General features: G+C 49.8%; 1 long non-coding RNA gene across 2 annotated transcripts; it reads left to right on the top strand.

Moving 5' to 3' along the window:
* The first annotated feature begins 3698 nt into the window (after positions 1-3698).
* LOC101689552 lies at positions 3699-6775 on the top strand. Of its 2 annotated transcripts, none has more exons than XR_198811.3 (3): positions 3699-4272; positions 4594-4736; positions 5110-6775. It is a non-coding gene; the product is annotated as an uncharacterized LOC101689552 (long non-coding RNA). The 2 variants fall into 2 exon arrangements; XR_006606210.1 differs by lacking the exon at positions 3699-4272 and adding an exon at positions 4318-4506.
* Positions 6776-8655: the final 1880 nt, after the last annotated feature.

The following is an 8655-nucleotide window of genomic DNA, read 5'->3' as shown; positions in this document are numbered from 1 at the left end:
GAAGTGTCTACACCCTAGAAAGAGGAGCCCTTGAGTTTATCCAGCCCTCACTGTGTCAGGCCTCAGGCTGTATAAGTGGGAGCTCACTTCATACTCACAGCAGCCCGAGCACATTGGTGCCACCACTGTGCCCATTTTACAGTTGAGTAAACTGAGTCCCAAGGAGTTTTTCTGGTTTGCCCAAGGTCTTACAGGCAATAAGCTGCAGGGCAGGAACCTCTTCTGGGTCTGCTCAAAGCCCACTTTACTATCTACTATCTACTTTACTATCTACTATGAATTTTCCTCCCTGGCATCAAAAAAGAGAGGTCTGTGAAGTTTTTATTTGAGGGGACCTTGCCAGTGACAGTGCGACGGGAAGGGGTTGGGCCCCCAGGGAGGGTGTGGCTTTTTCTTTCTTAGAATGAAGTTCTTTCCCTTCTCGCTGCAAGTCACCTACTTGGTGACACCATACAGAGACTTAGTGAGGAACGGAATTTCAAGGACAATCCATACATGTGAGATTCAGTCACCTGGTATCCTGAGCTTGTGAATGATACTTGGTGAGTCGGAACACTTTCCCTGTTGGACCAGTACCTTGGTTTGCTGTGGGAGGTGGCACCAAGGAGAGGAAATGTTGGGGGTTTCTGGAGCCTGGGAAATGTGGGTTTCCATCCTGATTCTGTCCCGATTCAGCTGCTAACTTGCTATGTGACCTTGGGCGAGTTGTATGACCTATCTGAACCTTAGTCTCCTCTTCTGTTCCATGGGGACAAGAATATTCAACTCAGTGTCCTGGTGCTTGGCACAGAGCCTGGGATAGATGCACTCCACAAAGCCTTGCTGAATGAATGAATGAATGAATGATTAGGGAAGACTACAGATCGGGTGGGATCTGGAGTGCTTCTGGAGGGTTTCAGTATGTAGACAAGAGGAGCAGGGGAGTTGCGGACCGGCCAGTGAACGAGGAGCAGTGTGGTACAAGAAGGTTGTGTGTAGGGGACAAGGAAAGGTGATCTGGCTTCTGTGGAGGAAAGGGAGGCCCAAGAGAGGCAGGTCCTGGGTACAGACACAAATAGAACCTCTACGGGTCCTTGGATCTCGAAACACCTGGCAAATGTTGATTCAATCTCCAAACCCCTCACGATGATAAGTATTATTCATCTGCTTTCTGTAGGTGAGGAGATTCAGGGAGGAGAGGCGACTTCCCCAGGGCAGTGCTCACCAGGTGCCCCCGCCCCAACTCCAGATTGCCCACGCATCCTAACCAGAGCGCAGTTGGAGGAGGAAAGTGGGGAAACAAAATTAGGTTTCTCTGCATTCCCTCCTCCTACACCCTCATGTACACAGACACAAAACTAGGACAAAAAAAAAAAAAAAGTGAAAGTCGTCATAAATTATATTACTTAGAATTTCTTTAAGGCCCTCCGATACATTCTCAGATATACACCTCTCTTCATAGATTTCTGGGACTTGTGGGTGATGCGGTTGGTAAAGCTGTCTAGTTGAGTGTTTCCCTGGTATAATTCAGATGTCAAAGCTGGGTTTCATATTTCTCATCTGTAAAATCGGAATCTTTCCTTGGCATATGTGGGGAGGATTAAGTGAGTAAGTATATGTAAATATATGTATATTTTATACATATATATAATTTATTTATTTATTAAAGATTTTGTGTATTTGTCAGAAAGAGAGAGTACATGAGCAGGGGGTGGAGGGGCAGAGGGAGAGGGAGAAATGGGCTTCCCACTGAGTGGGGGGCCCAAGGTGGGCCTCAATCCTGGGACCCTGGGAGCATGACCTGAGCCGAAGGCAGACGCTTAACTGACTGAGCCACCCAGGCTTCCCTTTACACACACACACACACACACACACACACAGACAGACACACACACACACACACAGACACACACACACACATTATGCATTTAATCCTCCCAAGAACATGCTTAATTATATATATATATATTTATATATATATATATATGTATATATGCACTAGCCTCAGGGCCAGACGCACTGGAGGTACTTGGTAAGATGTGGTCACGATCCTGATTTTAGTGGAGCCCGCAGAACACCCACCCTGATCTTCCAAGTAGCTCTCAGACATTGCCACTCGTATGTCCTCCCGCTAGTTGAATGCATGTGTTTGGCCACTATTTACTGTCCCTTATGCAGTCTCTGGGAATAGAGCAGTGCCCAAGGCAGGCAATGGCTCTGGTTCTATTCTGGCTCACAGCCCAGTTTAGAAGCTGGACATTTAGAAAAAAAGAATCCCATGCTGCAACCTTCCTAGGAACAGGGGATCCGTGATGCTCTGAGAGGGCTTAAGAGAAGGGATCCTCCAAGCCAGAGTGGCAGAGAGGGCTCCTGGAGGGAATGATGCTCTCACTGGGATCTAAAGGGTGATAGATCAGTGGGTGAAGGAGAGAGGCGAGAGCGTGCCCTGAGAGGGACCAGATGTGCAAAAACACACCCAACTGAAGAGATGAAAAGCCTTCTTCCAAAAACCATGCCCAATTTCCTTGTTTGGAGTATCAGGCATGTGGAGGGGAGAGGCACAGGTGAGAATCCAGCCTTAGAGGAATGGTTTTCAGGAATGTTCAACAGTAGTACCCACCCTGGAGTCCAGCTTGACAAGGGACAGAGGGAAGGGGCTAGAATGGCTCAGAGGCAGGCTCCCAGAGGCGGCTTGGGAGCTGGGATTTCTGTTATTTATTTGACAGCAGAAATGACTGAGCATCTCTAATGTGCGAGGCAGTAGGCTTTGCCTGTGGTACAGGAAGGAGCAAGAACAGCTCCTTGTCCTGAAGGAGGTCACCATGGACCTGGGCACAGGAAGGTTCAGATGGTGGCCGTGGAATGAGAAAGAATGTGACCGAGTTTTTGTGTCTGCCCATTGGAGCACATTGGTGGGGGTCATGTCAGCAGGGGTGAGCTGTGTTCCCCAAGGCTGCCACAATGGGAAGGTTAAGGCTCTATAATGACATTGAACTAACTAATATTAATCAATAGCGCCTTGCTTTGGCTCAGCACGTCACACCTTGGAAAGCCTCTGCATGAGTTTGTTGGTGAGTTCCAGCAGTTTCTTTAGGAAGGCAAACAGGTACCATCACCCACATTTAAAAGACAATGAATTTGAAGCTCAAGAAAGGTGAATCGAGTGAGTCCTTTGATTTCTGTGGGATGGAATGTCCATCGTTGATAACACATACTTGGAGGACTTGGGTTTTCCATCCATTCTCTTTGAACACGCTTCTGCACATGTCTTGCCTGCATCTCCCCAGGATATCCGAAAGTTCACGGCTAAAGATCAGATTTTGGTGCTCATATGAGACCCTCAACGTGAGATGCCGTGGGCAGACATCTCTCTCCAGGTCACCTGTAGCAGACAGTGTTTGTCGGTATCCACAGTCACTAGCTTAACAGCTGGGCGGCATTTCTGTAGCACATGGGTGGCCAGATACTAGAACATGTAACTGGAAATTTTTGAGAGTGAAAGGGGCTGTGATTCATAATTCCCCAGGGCAGCAGGCATGCTCTGGGACTGTCCCCAGCAAACTGGACCGCAGGGTCAACCTACTGATGAGTCATCTTTTTCCCTAATTGGATTCAGATTCTTGCTTGTGTCTTCACTCTTTTCTGAATCACTTACTTATTCATTTATAGAACAGTCACAAGACTCCTGCTCCTCAAGCCAGGGATAAAGTATCCTGGCTTCTTCTTGGTAGAAGCCCTCGGTGAACATTGACTCACTCCCTTGGATAAGTGGATGCAGAGTAACCCGTCGCTTTCATTGGCCACCTTGACCTGTGTTAATGAGTAATCAGAGGCAATGCTCCTGGAGGGTAGAGGCCATGTCTTCTGTGCCTTCCACAGCATGTGGGTCACGAGGAGTTGGGTTCAGGAAACTGTGTCCCCAGATACCATCAGGCAGGGCCTTTCAAAGTGGGAGAAAGCTAGACCCCTCCTGAATAGAGCTGATGGTTCAGCTCTATTAGCTGATGGTTCCCTGGGGGCCCTCCCACTGACCAGTGACTTTCCCCCTTTTCTCTTGCTTTGTTTCTTGTGTTGTGAAACATTCATCATGTGGTAATTAATTGTGGACATTGGTTTAATGCTTGTCCCACCACAGCGTAGGGCCTCGTTCCCACTGCCCGGCAGAAGTGGTGGCTCATGGAAGTTTCTACTGTATATTTGCTTGCTGATTAACTGACTTGAGGTGTGAGGCACAGACAGCCTCTGATGAGAACCCTGGGGAACCGAACTTCTTGGGAGAAGAATGGAGTGAAGGTAGGCCTGGGGAGGGGCTCACAGATCTGGGGGGAGGGGCTCACAGATCTGGGGGGAGGGGCTCACAGATCTGGTGGGAGGGACAGAAGGTCCTTCCTTGAGTGGGATATCCACAGCGATGGTCTAGCTAAGGAGAAGGAATGAGATGTCACTTCCAGAAGTCTTCCTGCATGCCTCGGGTAGGATGGCGACTCTGCGGTAGTCTGCCCCGTCTGCCATCTGCCCTATCCAGAGGTAAGTTTGGCCTGTTACACAGCTGAGTGAGAGATGGAGTAAGGAGTAGGATTTCCTGTCTGGACTGAATGAAGGCCCCGTTTCTAGGATCCCAGATGTCCCAATGGAAAATGCCTGTTGGCAGGTATCTAGAATTTGACCAAGCTAGCAGGAGAACCTCAAAGCTTGGAAACATCATCATCCCACCCTCTACAGATGAAATGGAAGCTTCCAACAGATACCTGGGTCAGGTGAGATTTCACAGCTAGTAAGTGAGGATGTGAGCGTCACCTGTCTGGATCTAGAGTGTGTGCACCCCCGGGCCCCACTGAGAAGACCCTGACTTCTTTATGCTGGGACTCGCCCTGCCAAGGTCCTGGGATGCCTCATCCAGGGACAGCTGCCTCACGGGCATACATCTGGGGTGGTGCCTCCTGTGGACCATGTGTACGTCAATCATCCTAACCCTAGCTGGTCCTCAATAAATATTTGTTAATTGCATAACAATGAGCAATGTTAATGGCACGCTTACCAGGTGTTTCTAAGAGTAGCCCATGTGTGAGCCCTGTATCCCTCCCTACCATGCCATGTCGGTACAGTGATCATCTCTATTCTGTTTTACAGATGAAGAAATCGAGGTGCAAGAGGGTTAGCTACTTGCCGGAGATCATATGGCGGGGAGCAGAAGTCCTCGATAGGAGGGACCCCGATTCTGTGATCTTACAGCTCTGCCTTCTGGGGTTTGATATCTTTATTTTGTCATGCCCCTTTCTGCAGGAGTGAGGGGAATTCAGACTGGGGTGGGGGTCTCAGCAGATGGCCATGGAAATCTCAAAACAGTGCCATGGTTATATCCCAGGGGTGGAGGTGGAGGCCTGGATGCCCTTTTCGGGAACTGAAATACACCGGGCTACCTGGTCCTTGAAAGGATTCAGAAAGTATCAGCAGGTTGCTTGTTGCTGACTCAGGGAATTAGACTGGCAGACCCTGGGGACTCCCAAAGCTTGCTTGTGTCTGCATGTCTCTATGGGAATAAGCCCAGGAAAATCTAGAAGGACACGCTTACTGTAAAACAGAAGACTCCAGGGTCATAGAAGAACCGAGTATGAAGATGTAGAGGACCCAAGACTCTCCCATGTCCCTTTCCTTTCCTTTCTGCGAGTGTCTGTCTGTCCCTCCCTGCACCCCAGCCCGCCCAGAAGGTGGGACCCATTCCTTCATCTCAGCGTGCTTCTGCGCCACCCCCCGCCCCAAGCACCTGTGGTGGTGCTCGGCCCATAGAAGGTGTTGTCAACACATTAATCACATAAGAGATTACACAATGTGGCTCATGTATACATTTCCTTGTGGTTTGTGGCCTGGATGTTGTGCTTCCTACTGGTGTGACCTTCACAATGTCTCCTGCCTCTCTGCGTCTACATTTCCTGCTGTGGATTTCATGAGATAATACAGAGTTCAGAACACTGCTTCGCACGGGATGAGTACCCTTCCAGCGTTAACTCTTCCCAATATCAGGAACACACAGCGCATAACACCACCATCTTCCCAACCCTTTCCTACATGTGATGGGAGTGCCGGAGTGAGGAGACCTGAATTTGAATCCCTACTCCCCTGTGTCTTGGGTAAGTGATGACACTGCTGTGAGCCTTGATTTCTATATCTGTTAAGTGGGGACAAAGTCTCTACCCTATGGGGTACTGGAGATTACCCAGTGCAGAGTGGACACTTTAGCAGGTACCCGGAGGCTTGCTGAGGTCTGGAAGTTGCCCACGCAGTGACAAGAAAGCTGTGAACACCTGTGGCACAGTCCCAACGTCACATGGGAGAAACAGGCGACAAAGAGGCTTGTGGTTCATTTTAGGGCCACTGTGTTCCAGGAAAGCTCAACTTCCTTACCGTCTTGAGCGACCTAAAAAGAAGTCATAGAAGAACCACATTGGGCCGTCCACCTCACCCTCCATCCTTTCCCACCAGAATCTTCTTGGCCCTTTGAAAAGGGGCTTCTCGTCCTCTTCCAGGCTTTTGTGCCAACTGGACAATCTGATTCCCTAAGGGCAATTCTCTCTGAATTGTAGAGCATCACCTTCCTTTAGCCGCAGCGGAACTTCCAAGCTGCACCAGGCCACCATTGGTCAGTCTGCCATTTGAGGACAGGTCTCCATGGCCCTATGGGGGGGTCCTTGCAGACTTCCCCTGAGAGAAAGGGCAAAGCCCAGGGCGCTCCATTTTTATTATTTTTTTTGGCTGCTATTTTTTAATTTTTAATTAAAAAATGTTTTTTATTATTTTATTAACAGATAATGAATTATTAACCCCAGGGGTACAGGTCTGTGAATCGCCAGGTTTACACACAACACTCATTTTTATTTTTGAGAGGACAGCGCCTAATGCCATAAACCCCCAGTGAAGGGGAGAGAAAGCGTCTCCCCACCCCCCCTTGCCTCCCCCGAACCCCCAAACTGCAAAGCCCAGCCCTCCCGCATGGCTAAGCCTCGGTGCTTTAGGAGGGTGACAGCTCCGTGCAGCCGAGCGGCCGGGCCTCCCTGGGCTTGAATAAAAAACCACAAGCCATAATACACATAAAACCCTAATGTGCCTTCAAAATTACCTCATCTTTTATTTAGAGGTTATTCCGCCCTTGTCCTCCTTTATGGCTCTTTCTACGACTGAAGTGGCTGAGCCGCGCCGAACGAGGCCGTCCCGGCTGCCGAGCGCAGGGAGCGGTTAGGGCCCGGGTGCGCGGCGGCAGCGAGGCCCCGGGAGCCCCTCATTTCAGCCCCCCCTCCCTTCCCCCAGGCCCGCCGCTTCCACGGGGAGGCCGCCGCGGCTTCCCTACCGGGTCCGTCTTTGTGTCGTCCTTCCAAACGTGAATTTTATTGTATTTCCGAGTGACAGGGAGGCGCCTTTCCAAGAAGCCGTGGTTTCTGAGTGGGTTGCAAATGCCACCGCGGCGAAGGCCGGGGCTCTGGTGCTCCCGGGGCCAAGGCCTCGCTCGGCATTTTCAGCGGAGGTCCTTGTTCTCTGAGCTCAGGATCCTTGACATTTAAAGGCCAAGAAGAGCCATGATTTATTCTTAGGCCCAGTTTAGAGAAGGGGGTGGGGAGAAGGGAGAGATGGCTTTTTTGCAGGCTGACTTCGCTGCTCAGAGAGTTTAGTGTCGGGAAGAATCACCCCGAGGGATCCCTGACCCTCAGAGTCCTGGACCGCACCCTCAGAGGTGTGGGTTCTCTGGGTTTGGGGGAGAGCTGGTTTTCTGCAGCTTGCAGAAATTCCTAGCCGGCACTCATACAGTGAGCCCACGGACCACACTTTGAGAATCACTGGGCTAGAGAAATGCATGAATTCAGGTGAGGGTGTGTCTATGCACGTGTGTGGGTGTGTGCACGTGTGTGCATGTGTGTGTGTGAGAGAGACACACACACACAGACAGTGAGGCAGAGAGATAGCAGAAATACACACACACACACACACTCATACCTGCGTCCCCACACACATGCTGTGACTCTACTTTTGTTTTTGGTTTTTGTTTTTTATTTATTTTCTTTTTTTTTAACCTACTTTTGGAAGGAAATTTCCTACCAAGGGTGAAGATGGGCTTAAATTACAGCAAATTGGAGTCTAGATATTAAAACTGTGAGGACCTGGAACGTATGGTTCATGCAGCTCCACAAGCCTCCCTCTGCAGTGATTTCAAAGGGCGGCTATTATCAGACTTTGGAAATGCCTTTAGCCTGGTCCTGCTGGGAGGCAAACCCTGCCCTCAACATTTCCCAAGCATTTGAAATTAAAAATGTCTCTGAGGTGGGGCAGCTGGGTGGCTCAGTCGTTAAGCAGCTGCCTCTGTCTCAGGTCATGATCCTAGGGTCCTGGGATGGAGCCCCGCCTCTGGCTTCCTGTTCAAAGGAAGTCTGCATCTCCCTCACGCACTCCCTCTGCTTCTGCTCCCTTTCTCACAGTATCTCTGCCAAATAAATAAATAAAACCTTAAAAAAATGTCTCTGAGGATATAACAGCCACTGTCCTTCAGTATGGCACAGTGGTTCCCCACGCAGTCGGGGGTCAGCCTGAGGGTGAGTTAATCTTTGTGATCTCGGGCAAGTCAGAAGACCTCTCTGAGCCTCGGTATCTTCAGCTGGGAAGGAGTTAGAATTTGAACCCACCTCTGAGGGT

The sequence above is a fragment of the Mustela putorius genome, unplaced genomic scaffold, assembly GCF_011764305.1.
Source record: "Mustela putorius furo isolate JIRA1106 unplaced genomic scaffold, ASM1176430v1.1 tig00000228_pilon_pilon_pilon, whole genome shotgun sequence".
NCBI lineage: Eukaryota > Metazoa > Chordata > Mammalia > Carnivora > Mustelidae > Mustela > Mustela putorius.
Note: the sequence above shows the minus strand (reverse complement) of the source record. Positions and strands in the feature narration are given on the sequence as shown.